Source organism: Ursus maritimus, unplaced genomic scaffold (assembly GCF_017311325.1).
Source record: "Ursus maritimus isolate PB19 unplaced genomic scaffold, ASM1731132v1 scaffold_10, whole genome shotgun sequence".
NCBI lineage: Eukaryota > Metazoa > Chordata > Mammalia > Carnivora > Ursidae > Ursus > Ursus maritimus.
The window spans coordinates 67,955,103-67,967,157 of NW_024423344.1; the positions used below are offsets into that span (position 1 = coordinate 67,955,103).

General features: G+C 40.5%; 2 protein-coding genes across 4 annotated transcripts in view; one reads left to right on the plus strand and one right to left on the minus strand.

Moving 5' to 3' along the window:
* The window catches only part of GPR183 (G protein-coupled receptor 183), a 14,142-nt gene extending 3,621 nt beyond the window's left edge, over positions 1 to 10,521 (minus strand). Inside the window, exons 1-2 of one of the 2 annotated variants that reach the window (XM_008685002.2) lie at positions 10,373 to 10,499; positions 2,465 to 2,649 (exon numbers count right to left, since the gene is read on the minus strand). The gene's annotated coding sequence lies outside the window, so the exon portion shown is untranslated. Of the gene's footprint in view, positions 1 to 2,464; positions 2,650 to 10,372 lie in introns of both variants that reach the window. The other variant, XM_008685001.2, reaches the window with a different exon arrangement.
* Positions 1 to 12,055, plus strand: part of UBAC2 (UBA domain containing 2) — a 172,604-nt gene that overhangs the window by 89,274 nt on the left and 71,275 nt on the right. The gene's annotated exons all lie outside the window — the stretch shown is intronic.

The following is a 12,055-nucleotide window of genomic DNA, read 5'->3' on the forward strand; positions in this document are numbered from 1 at the left end:
CCACTTCTGTGAAGTTATTTTTAGAAGAAAAATGATATTCCGATAGGACTGTCTCTGTGCACAGATCTCATCTGAAAGTCATCAAAATTAAGGGAAGATTTCAATATATCTAGCAATGATGGTTTACATTAAAAGAAAAAGACTCTGTCCCTAGCCATATCAAAGCACCGACGACTCCTCTGACTGCTAACTTAGTTCTAACACTCAAACTGTGAAACTAACAGACAGTGGGGGTTGTCAGGGGATGAGGTTATAATGTTATAGGTGTGCATTACATACAGGGTTGATAGGTTAATTGTTAAAATATGGAAATACAACCTAAAGAAAAGCGAACAAGAATGAAAGTGGTACTTTCTGTTAAACAAGAAAAGATGGGAAAGGAGATTATGAGAAAGAAATTTAAATGGATTGAACTCACCTGTTAAAAGAGACTATCAGTTTGGATTTGTGTAAAAAAAAAAAAAAAAAAAAAAAAAAAACAACTGTATGCCGCTTAGAAGAGACACAGCTGAAAAAGTGACTCAGAAAGGTTGAAAATAAAGGCATGAGAAAACACAGATCAGTCAAATCCCAACCAGTGGAAAGCCAAAGTAGCAATACTAACATCAGAAAAAATAGACTTCAAGGCAAATTCAATATCAAGAGAGATGAAGAGGGTCACAGCAGAAGTTAAAAAGAGCAGTTCACAAAGGACATAAAGATCTTGAATTATGCATGTAACAGCAAAATTTAAAGGACAAATTGGCAAATCCACAACCGTAATGGGAGATTTTAGCACATCTTTATTAGAATATGCCAGATAAAAAAGAGGTTAGAGACTTGAAAGATTTACCCAATGTGACTTTGCAGAATTTGTGCTGAAGGTACACGAGCATTTTTGCAAATTTGACTGTGTACAAGGTCATCAGAGGACCTCAGAACATTCAGAAAACTGTTAACCTAGCAGCTAATATGCCAGTGCCTACGGGGCAACTAAATTAGAAATTAACAATAGAAAGATAAAGGATACATTTGGAATCTAAAAAAATATGCTTCTAAGAGACTCATGGGTTAAGAAATCACAGTGGGAATTTTGAAGTACTTAGAACAAAATGACAGAAGTACTCTATGCCAAACTATGGGATGCAGCTGAAGTGTTGGTCTCAGATGCAGAGCCCTGAATGCATTTATTTTATTTGCAGATTTTTGAGTATAGTTAACACATGTTACATGAGTTTCAGGTGTACAGCATAGTGACTCAACAACTCTATGTGCTTGTGAAAGCGTTTATTTTTTAAAAAGATTGAAAATAGATAAACATACAGTTCAGGAAGCTAGAAGAGAATTGTTTACCCAAGGAAAGTAGAAGAAAATGATAAAGATAATTGCAGAAATTAATAAGATTGAAAACAAAACAAAAACCCAGTAAATATGGACTTTCCTTTTGTGCAGGAAAAAACAGAGTGATTCTTGAAATCATGGGAATTGCAATTGTGGAATGAAAATAGAAAAACCTTTATCCACTTAGTTGAGAAAGTCTTTGTGTGAGAAGTAACTTTTCAAGAACTGAGACTAGACACAGAGAGGTGAAAATCCCAGACAAGGGTTGTAACTTAGGAACAGGTAGCAAGAACTTCTTTTATTTTTGTACTTTCTGTGAAAATTTTTTTTCTGAAAATCTCAGCATGTTTATTTTATTTTGAGTATTTCCCGACAGATTTGGGAAATGCGTTTAAAACTACATACTGGGGTAGAAATTCTCCATATGAGTAAATATTGCTGTAGAGATTAGGAAAGTTACATTAATGTCGGACTCAGAGAAGAATGTGCCATTGCTTGCTTGCCATGTTGTAAATGTGCATCCAACTTCTTCCTGAATGAAGTATGGCAACCAGGAGAGCCAGAAATGGCAGGGGTTGCAGAACATTTGATGTTCAAGAATATTTAACAATGTTAATTACAAAGGTGAAATTTGCAAGCAAACCAAATGTCCATCATCAGGGGATTGGTTACATATCTTATGGTGTAGCCATACAGTGGAATACTCTGCAGCCACTGGAAATGGCAGTGTGGATGCCTATTTCTCGACAGGGAATAATGTTAAGTAAGGAAAGCAGATCACACGACATACCACTTTGGGGGGAAGGAAAAGCAATTATGTACACACACATCTGCACAGATATATATGCCAAAATGTAATTTTGTACAAGTCATTTTTGAGTTTTATCCATATACTTTAAAATTTTTAATACTGAACATGAATTGACTATGAAATGAGGAAATAGGTAAATAATCTGAGAAAAAAAATTTTTTTTAGTTCTGTTCGTCTTACGAAAACCTTGTCTTCTGATATACATTTCAAAGGTAGTCCTTCAGTGCTCTTTACTCAGATTGATGCGTTCATTTTTATTAGGTGCCTACCTTTAAGCCCTATCTGAAAGAACACTCACAGCGATCCTGTGGGCTGAGTACTGCTGTCACCTACCTACTTGCCATGTGAGGAAACTGAGTGTCGTAGCGGTTAAAAGGTCAGGCTGGATCCTTCTCCCTGGTGATCGGGCTTCACGTCCCCCACTGTGTCCAGTCCTTGGCAGGGGCAGCTCATACTGCCCTTGAAGAACTGAGAGTTTGTGGCTTTGCAGTGGTCTCGGCTTTAAGAAACATCCTTCCCTGTAAATAAACAGCCCGGGAACAGTGTGGCCCAACCGCTCCAGAGCAGGGGAATGATTCTTCCTAACGACAGTGGAGTTCCCACTTCCAGGACAGCGTCGAACCCCACAGGGGTTCTTGAGGGGCCTCTTACTACCCACCCTCATCCTGAGTCAGTCAGAGGAAGACACCTGCACGATGTGGGCATGTGAATGGGACGGCTCAGAAATGATCTTTGGTAGAGATGAATCAAGGCCGTCTTGAAATCCGGTCATTTGGGTGTTTGGTGACCTCTCGAAAGTTGATTATTAGTCAGTGACACTAGCATATTACCTTAGTTCTTGATTATATCCATCCTATGCTATCAGTGCCATAATTTTAGTCAATTTTATCTTCTCTAAAGTGAGAGAAAAATCCTTTCATGTACTTGACCGTTGTTATCCGATTCTTATATGAATCGATCCCCATTTATTATCATCTTCCCTCAGAGGTATTATTTTATACCTTCCTTTAATCATTTGAGGATTCCAGATTATTTTCCTGAACCTTGACTTACTCCATTCTTTTATTCAGCAAAAGTTGTTTTTAGTGTTTTCATATGCTAGGTCCTGGAAATATTGAGATGATATCTTTCAGTATGGGAGGGCCTGAAATTGAAGGATGAATGTATGATGTTGGGAATGTGCTCTTGTCTAATGAGGCATTATCTCACTGTTCTTGGTAGGGCTCCTTCTCACACATACCAGGCTTCTGGTATGCTCTTTGGATTACAGTACTCCTTATCAACCTTTGGATTGCAAATTGCTCTTTTAATCATTTTTTTCAGGTGTAACTAACTTCCTCCCACCTTCCCTTCCTCCTTTTCTTCCTTTATTTATTCCTGAATACATTTTAATTATTTTACTTTTTAAAAAAAAATAAGTTCATCTTTTTTTTTTTTTTTTTTTTAAGTAAGCTCCACGCCCAACATGGAGCTTGAACTCATGACCTCGAGATCAAGAGTCACATGCTCTACGGCTTGAGCCAGCCAGGCTCCCTGGAAGTGTCTTCCATTTTTATACTCGTTAAACAACAGCTTCTGACATGTTATTAGTATAGATATACTGCATTGTACTTGGGAGTACTGTGTCTTGTCACTTTACTGCCTAGAGAAAAGCACAAAGGAATGTTTGTTTTGAATCTTTGTTCCTTAGAATACTTGTATCTATAATAATTATAATTTCCTCATAATGCTTTCTAATGGAAAGGTATGTGTGGTCGCTAAACTGTCCTTAATGCCCCACACTCTGAGGGACGTAAATGAGGCTTGAAACCTTTGCCCTGAGGGCACAGTGAGTGAGTGGGCTGCGTAGTATGGGGCAGGTTCTGCCCCGGGTTCCGTCTGAGGAACCCCCTTCCCTCCTGAAAGTGAAGTAACTGCGGCCACCCTGGCAGCTGTCTGTTGCCATGTGTGGTGAAGCAGAGGGGTCTGTCCCAGTTTTGTCTCTGCCATGCAATATTGCTAACTCTGCTACTATTCTAACATATGTAAAACAGCAAACTCTTCCACAGCAAAATACCCTCCGCTGTATTTTTACTTGTTTTCGGAAGTGGGTCTGTGTGTGTCTAGAGTTGATTTCATTGCTACTAGAGTAGCTAACGTTTTTTAAGACATTATCATCTCATTTTTGCATAACCGGACATGTTGACATGAGCTGACAAGATCTTTCTAGCTACAGAAAGGAAGAAAATAAGAGGCTCCCCCCAAAACTCATCTATTAGTATTTAAGAAAATTATCTGAGCTCTAATGTAATACGTCCTCTGGAAATATATACCCTGGTACCAACTTGCCCGGATAATTATTTTCTTAGCTTTTATTTGGGGCAGAAACAGAATCAAACCACTGTATTCAAAGATTTAGTATGAACTTGAGTACTGGCTTTTAGTTTTTGCTTTAAGATTCCTGAAATGTCACCTTTACCCCTAATAATTTATTCACTTAATAACCAATCAACAACCTTAAATGAAAAAGAGCTAAATTATTAGTAATTTTGTTCAAATTCAGGCCTTAGCAACGAATTGCTTGGTTCAAGTCATGTGAAATGATAAGCAACAGGAGGTGACTTCTCCGTAAGGCCAAGTCTGCTCAAGACCGTGTTTACACATCAAGATGATGTGACTCAGAGTGCCCACAGTGGCATGCACCAAAGAGGAAGCTCCAGGACCATGCTTTCAAAACAACCAGAAGAGGCACAAGAGTGTGGACCCACAGATAGGAATTTTATTTGTGTATTGTTAAATGATGAGTGTTGATTGATCTGATTCTCTGATTTCTCTTGATACACTGTCCTTTGTTGAGGAGAGGTAAGGTTGAGGGAAAGTTTGTGGAATGGGGAAAAATGAAATCTTTGAGAAAGGAGAATGCAGTGAGAGCTTGGGTTCTGTGGAACCACAGGGATTCGGTCTACGGAGGAACCGGACAAGCCCAGATGGATCAGGATCGGAGGCCGGGGCGGCTGAGCAGTGCCCTTGAGAATAAACAGACTTCACGGCAGAAAGAGACCTTGCTTCTTCCTCTGGCTGCCTGGTCTTCTGAACACTTGTCAGTTACTCGCCAAAGCCTCCTTGTTCTTGACTGAGCAAACAGGGACGCCTGAGTGTGGTCCGGTGTCACACACGTCGTGGCCTCGCACTCACCTAGTGATATTTGTCCACCTCCTTTTTAGTTGACTAAAAAGCCTTCACTTGAGCGGTTGTGTGGGCCATTTGCCTGTTAAGCAGGCAGGTGGGAAACATGAATTCTTGCCTGTGGGACAGAAACCCAGGGCACAGGCTGCGACCAGCCTCTTGTCACTTCGTTGGCAAAGTCAGATGGTCGGTTCCAGGAAGCTGCTGCTCCGCTGCTCTTCATAGTCAGTGCGCGCCCCAGTTAACTCCGTGAATAAATCTGTCTACACCAGCAGGTCATTTTTTTGTTTTCCAGCCAGCTTTGAGTCCTATTTTGATAGCTGTGACTGTGGTCAAGATTCACTTTTGGAAGGATCTAGGAAACATTTTCCCAGAAGGAGACATGCTGGCAGCCACCTGCACTTTCTCAGGATAGAGCCTCACACATGCCAGAGTGTCTGTGTTCAGAGTCGAGTTGTCTGTGGTCGGTCTGTATGAGGGGACCTCCCTGCCCTGCCTCCTGGGGAGCTCGCTTTTTCTGGCTTGTGGAAGTGTGACGCTGCTGCTGACCCCACGGCCGAGGCTGGCTCTGACCACCTCTCAGTAAGTCTGCAGAGGGTCATTTACAGGACAGGGTGCAGAGAACTTCTTGAACACAGAAAGCAACAACAGTGTTCTCCAGTCTGTAGTTTCCTTTGTGTGTGTCTGGGGTGTCCTCACCTAATGGGCACTAAAGAAGACACTTCACCTTCCATAAATACGTATGTTGGAATTGATGGGAAAGGGGCCTGACATTCGAATTATTGGAGTAAGCGCCCACTTGCACATTTGGGGTTTCACATATCCTAGCTATTTTTCTTTCACCTTTCACTGATTTTCTTTGTGTGGCGTTTGGCAGCTTTAGCACTGGCTAGGATGGTGTGAAAGTTATCAAACGTGAAGACAAAGGAGGTGGTAATACAAAGGACTAGGGTTATACAACGTAATGTGTAGAAACTGTAAGAAAAAAGAATCCCACTGTAATAGTCATTTCAGTGTGAGGAAGACAAATACCATGTTTCCATGTGGCTTGATCTGACCTTTAAGTACGATCACTAGGTAATATAAAAAGATTTTATAGCGAAGATCTGAGATCTTTATTCTCTGAGTTCAGAATGTTTCTAGAAATCATACGTGCCTTTTCTCCTTAAAGTTCAAGGGAGTTTCAGGTTTTGTTGTTTGTCTCTTATCTCATGGAAATTAGTCAGAAACATTAAGTGTCCTTATTTTGTGGATAAACAGAATTCCAGAGGTTGGGTCATTTGCTGGGGGTCCTCCCTCGGTCTGGGTACTAAGTTAGGCGTCACAGAGATGTCCAGGACTCCGTGCCCTGCTTCACCCGCCACCTCCCGTCAGTGGTTCCTGTGCCTTCAACCTCCTGACTCTCTCCTGCACTTGACCTTTCCTCTGCACCGTGTGTCTGTCTGTCCATCTGCCTGTCCTTTTACCACTCCCGCTACCTGCCTTCAGGCCACCCTTGCTACTCCTTGGAGCTCCGGCTTCAGCTTTCACAATGCCTTTCAAGTGCGGCCCATTGAACCCCGGGCAGATGGAAAGCTCTCAGTCGGGACACATGATTTCCTTCTGACTGGGCTCTGCTTCCCTCTTCAGCTGGCTCCCTGGCCATTTTCTCCCTCTGATGCCTTGGCTCCAGACTTACTGAATTATTTGCAGTTTTTTGATGTCCTGTGTTCCCTCACAGCTCTGTGCCTTTCTGGCACTCTTCCTTCTTTGTCCTATATCCTGAGCTCCTACTTTCCTTCAAGACCTAGTTCAAACCCAGCTGTTCTGGAAGCTTCCCTGATTTTATCCTCTCCTGCTTCCTTGCCAGCATCCCCAAGAAAGACAGTGTGGAGTACCCTTGTGAAGGCACTGTGCTCTGTACTAGCGTCAGTATTGTTGAGTTTCTGTTTCTGCTTCCCACTAGCCGGTGAAGTCCCGTGAGTGGGAGCGGTGTTAATTTTGTATATCTCCAGCTGACCCAGGACTGAGGCACGATAACTACCCATTAAAGAAGAGCAGAGTCCCAGCTTTCTTGATCCTTAGAGGTACTTCATCAGAGTTCTTGATTAGTAATAGTAACCAATATCATTAAGTGCAGACGGTCTTCCAGGCACCATTCTGGGCACTCTATGTGTATTCACTCACTGAATCATCACAGAACTTTCACAAACCCATATCCAGTGGTGAAACTGAGGCCCAGAGCACTTTCATGTGCCTAAAGACCCAGCTGTTAAGTGTCCGGGTTCAATCCTGACGGTTCGGCTCCAGAAATCACATTCAGTGCAATGTGTGTTTTATCCCTATCTCCTGTTTCCGACATGATCTGGTATTATTGCTAGAAAACAAGTAAAAATAGGAAGACTTTTCTAAACTTTAACATGTACCAACTCATCCTGTCTGAACGAGAGAGAAGAGGAGAGCTGGGGAGATGGAAGGAGGGAGGGGGGGAAGGAAATATGTTGATTTTTAAATGAAAGTATTCATTAATTTATTTGTAACATATTTTAAAACAAGTAAAGATTTTATTTTACAAGTGAATTTAGATTTTACTATTTTTAACAATATTTCCATAAAACAATTTGGACTAAAAGAAGATGGTGAATACCTAGAATAGCTTTTATTTTTTTTAATCTTTATTTTTTTAATTTTTTTTTTAAGATTTTAGTTATTTATTTGAGAGAGGGAGAGACAAAGCGAGAGCGCACAAGCAGCGGGGGGGAGAGAGGGATAAGCAGATTCCACGCTGAGCAGGGAGCCTGATGCAGCCCGATCCCAGGACCCTGGGATCATGACCTGAGCCTAAGGCAGATGCTTAACCAACTGAGCCACCCACGCACTCTCTAGGATAGTTTTTATGCTATTAACTTTATCTTTATACTACTTTTTAGGTATTTGTAAACAATTTTTTAAAAAAGATTTATTTGAGAAAGAGAGCGAGAAAGAGTGAGAGCACAAGCCAGAGGGAGGAACAGGCTCCCTGCTGAGCAAGGAGCCGGATGTGGGGCTTGATGCCAGGATCATGACCTGAGCCTAAGACAGACACTAAACTGACTGAGCCACCCAGATGCCCTGTATTTGTAGACATTTAACAAAATATTTTTATTCTTTGAGTTTTCAAGATACCACAAGGATCTTTGTTAATTCTGCAGTTTTCAGATGATTTTCACATGCATTATCTCATCTGACATTGAAGCCCTGTGCTTTACAGACTTCTTGGAAAGCTGAGGAATTACATGGGCTGGAGGGGCTTACACACCCTCAGCACACTCCATACTCTGTGGCCTTGAACACTGCAGTAAGCCCTTACCCATGGCAGGGAGAGAAGCATCCTTTGTAAACTGCTCTGCAGGATGGGAAGCTCTTTCTTTTAAATGCACACTTTTTAAGGATGATGGCTTTCTCTGTTATAACTCTTTTCCCATAGAGTGTTTCAGAGCCATCCTACAGTAGATACCTAGTAAATGCCTGTGGATTACTTAAGTGAAGGAAAGTCATATAGTGATCTGAGGTAGTATCTGTTCCAGTAAATGACTGGTCATGTTACTAATAAGCTCTTGGAAGCCAGTTGAAAGTAATTTATAAGAGGCATTACCACCCCCCCACCACCACATGGTAGCTGGCGAGCCGGTGAGTGAGGAGGCTTTGTGCCACAGTGTGCTCTTTACGGTGTTATGTCCCAAAAGTACTATTAAGTCCCAGAGAGAAAGCACGCACTGAAGTATTAGCAGATGCAGAGTGTAGACGGTGAGCACAGCGACATGTTTACCCTCCCCAGACTCAGTCTTTATGTATATATTCTGTAAAGATCTGCAAATTAGTTTAAGAATAATAATTCTCACAAAATGATAGGACAAGGAGACTTTGCCTACTGTATTCATCCTTTGGTAGTTTAATGGGTAGAGGGAGAGGAGAATACAGATAGCAGTTTTCTAGCACTTACTATATGACGGCCAGTGTGACAAGGACTTGGCTGTATTATTACTCCCCGTTGTACAAATGAAGCAACTGAAGTCAGAGACTGCCCAAGGCCACACAGCTTAGAAATAATGGAGCCCAGGTTCAAGCCTGACTGCAGAGCCCATGCTCTGAACCACTGCACTGTACTGCACTTGGAGCGAGTCCCCTCAGGACCCCCAGACACACCTTCCTTTAGAGGAAGTCTGCTCACAGCTTATGTTTTTGCCAAGAATTTCTATTACTTCCATTCCCAACCTGGACATAAATATTGCAAATCACTGCATGTACTTCATTGTTTTTGACATTTTTTTAGGCACGTGGAAATTCTAGGAAAAATAGACATGTTTAGCTTTAGTGATCATTAAATAAATATAAAGCAAGCAACGGATTCATTTTTCACTTATCAAATTAACAGTTTATATTTAGAATTAAAATATGCAGGTTGGCTGAGAAGAGTGAAGCCCAGATTGTCACTGGTGGGAGGGTTAATTGCTAAAATGTTTTTGTAAACCAAAAAACATCAATTTATATATAAAACTTTAAAAACATTTATACCCTTTGCCCGAGGAATTCTAGTACTGGGATTCTATCCAGAGAAGTACTAGAAAGTATAGAAGTAGTAGAAGTATAGAAAAGACCTTTATGTACATAGATACGTGGTCAAAGAGTAGAATTTAATAACCCTTTTATTTTAAATTGTGCTGAATAATTTGTATACACATGCATTTAAGTGTAGGGATACTCCATTTTAAAATAAATTTGTTCTTTTCCCTTCATTCTAAAGTACCCTGAAATATTGGCATTATTTACTGATTTTTACTGGATAGTGTTTTTTGCAATAATGAGTTCACACAGAATTACAAAGTAAACCCTATTTTTTGGCATAGATTTCTGGCACGATCCATTGTTTTCACCTACCTCAATATTAGCTAATTAGAACTGCCAGTCATCAGAGAGTCTAGACTATGTTAATGATACAATTTTTGTTAGAAATATTTATAGTTGCGTTGAGTAGGTTCTATTCCTTTATACCTTAATTAGGCCTCTAAAGTTTTACAGAAGACTTTGTTTAAAAAAAACAGAATATGCAGTACTTACCTCTCAGTGCCTGGTCGGGGCCTCCGTGCAAGTGGCACTCAGTATCTGCCCAACTGACGTAGGTTACTTCGGCATGTTAGGAGAGATTATGCAGCGCGCTTTTATGCTGGTGGTTTTTTTTTTTTTTTCCCCTCTTGCCCTGTGACTGAGCAGAGCGGTCATGTATGCGTGTGTACTATTTTTTTTAAGTGGGAAGTGAAATTTTTCTGTTAGTGATTTTTTTTTGAATAATTATCCAAAAACCCCTTGGTCATGTCTGTGGAACTTCATAAGTTTTTTAATAAAGATTTAATAAAAGATTTAATAAAATAAAATAAAAGTTTTTTAATAAAGATTTAATAAAAGATTTAATAAAAATCCTTTGAGAGGAAGACTAAAGCAATAAAACCTTAACCAGAAAAAAAAAAAAAAAGAATGACAATCACTAATGATTTTGTATCCAGATTCTGTGTAAAAGTATGAATTTTTAAATGTTTTAAAGAGAAAAAAGTCAACTGTGGTAATTCTGTCTACCTGGAAACTCGATGCAGAGAGTAGTTGACTCATTCTGTATCTTAACAGCTTATGAGAAAGAAGCAAAGGTTTCTGCGGTGAGTGGGAGAACAGTGTTCGTTTGCATTGTACAAGGACTCGTCAGTGTTTTCAGGCAGGAGGCCAGCTGGCAGAATCTGTGACTGCACGGACACATGAATGACAGGGGAAGAGTTGGAGGGGAACATCTTACATGTGTCTGTGCATAGGATGGAGAACTGTGCCGTTCACCTTATAGTTCTGGTTGGCTCAGTTTAAACCAACTTTGTAACAGAGCTATCAAAATGCAACTTATATGTAAGCTAAGTGAATAGAAATATACTGGCCCGAACGAGAGAGGTGATATTTACACTTACCCAGGACTGATCTGGCCATCCCCAGTCAGCTCTGGGAGCTGCATTTTACGAAGGGCATAGATGACCAGTGTGACTGGGCTGGTGAGGGGTCTGGATCCCAGGTTTTAGGAGAAATGATAGAATAAACTGAGACTGTTTAGGCTTGGCAGGGATGTCTCGTGCATTTGAAAGCTGTCTCATAGAAAAGCATTTGGGTTGCATATGTTGATCTTCCTGACTCCAGAGAATGAAAGGAAGGCCAGTATGAGGAAGTTACTGGAGACAGCTTTCAAACCAAAATATGCAGGTGGTTCCCAAAAGTTAGATGATAAAAAAAATAGAATAGGTTGTTTCTTATTTAGGTGCCTACATAAACTGGTTGATTATTTTGAGGGATGATACAGAGAGAATTGAATCATTTTGGTAGGAGTTTGTAACTCTGACTTCAGACCTTCCAGTCCAGGATCTGTCAAAATGGCCGAGGGGCTTCAGCACCTCAGTGGTATCATTCCATCTAGAAGTGTACTCAGTTCTTTTAAACTCTAAAAGACTGAGGATCTATGAAGGAACACTGTTAGAAGAGTAACAACTTACCCAATTCTTTGGGCCTCCACCTCACTGTCTATAAAATAAAGGTATTAAAGTAAATGATCGCCACGATATTTCCTAGTGCAAAAATTCTGAGGGGGAAATAAAGAGATTTTATGATTTTCTGGATAAATATGACAAAATATTCTAGAATTAGTTTGTTTAAAACTTGGATTGAAGCATATTTGAAGAAGACACTGTTGAGAAGCTTCTCAATTTGTTGAAAGGA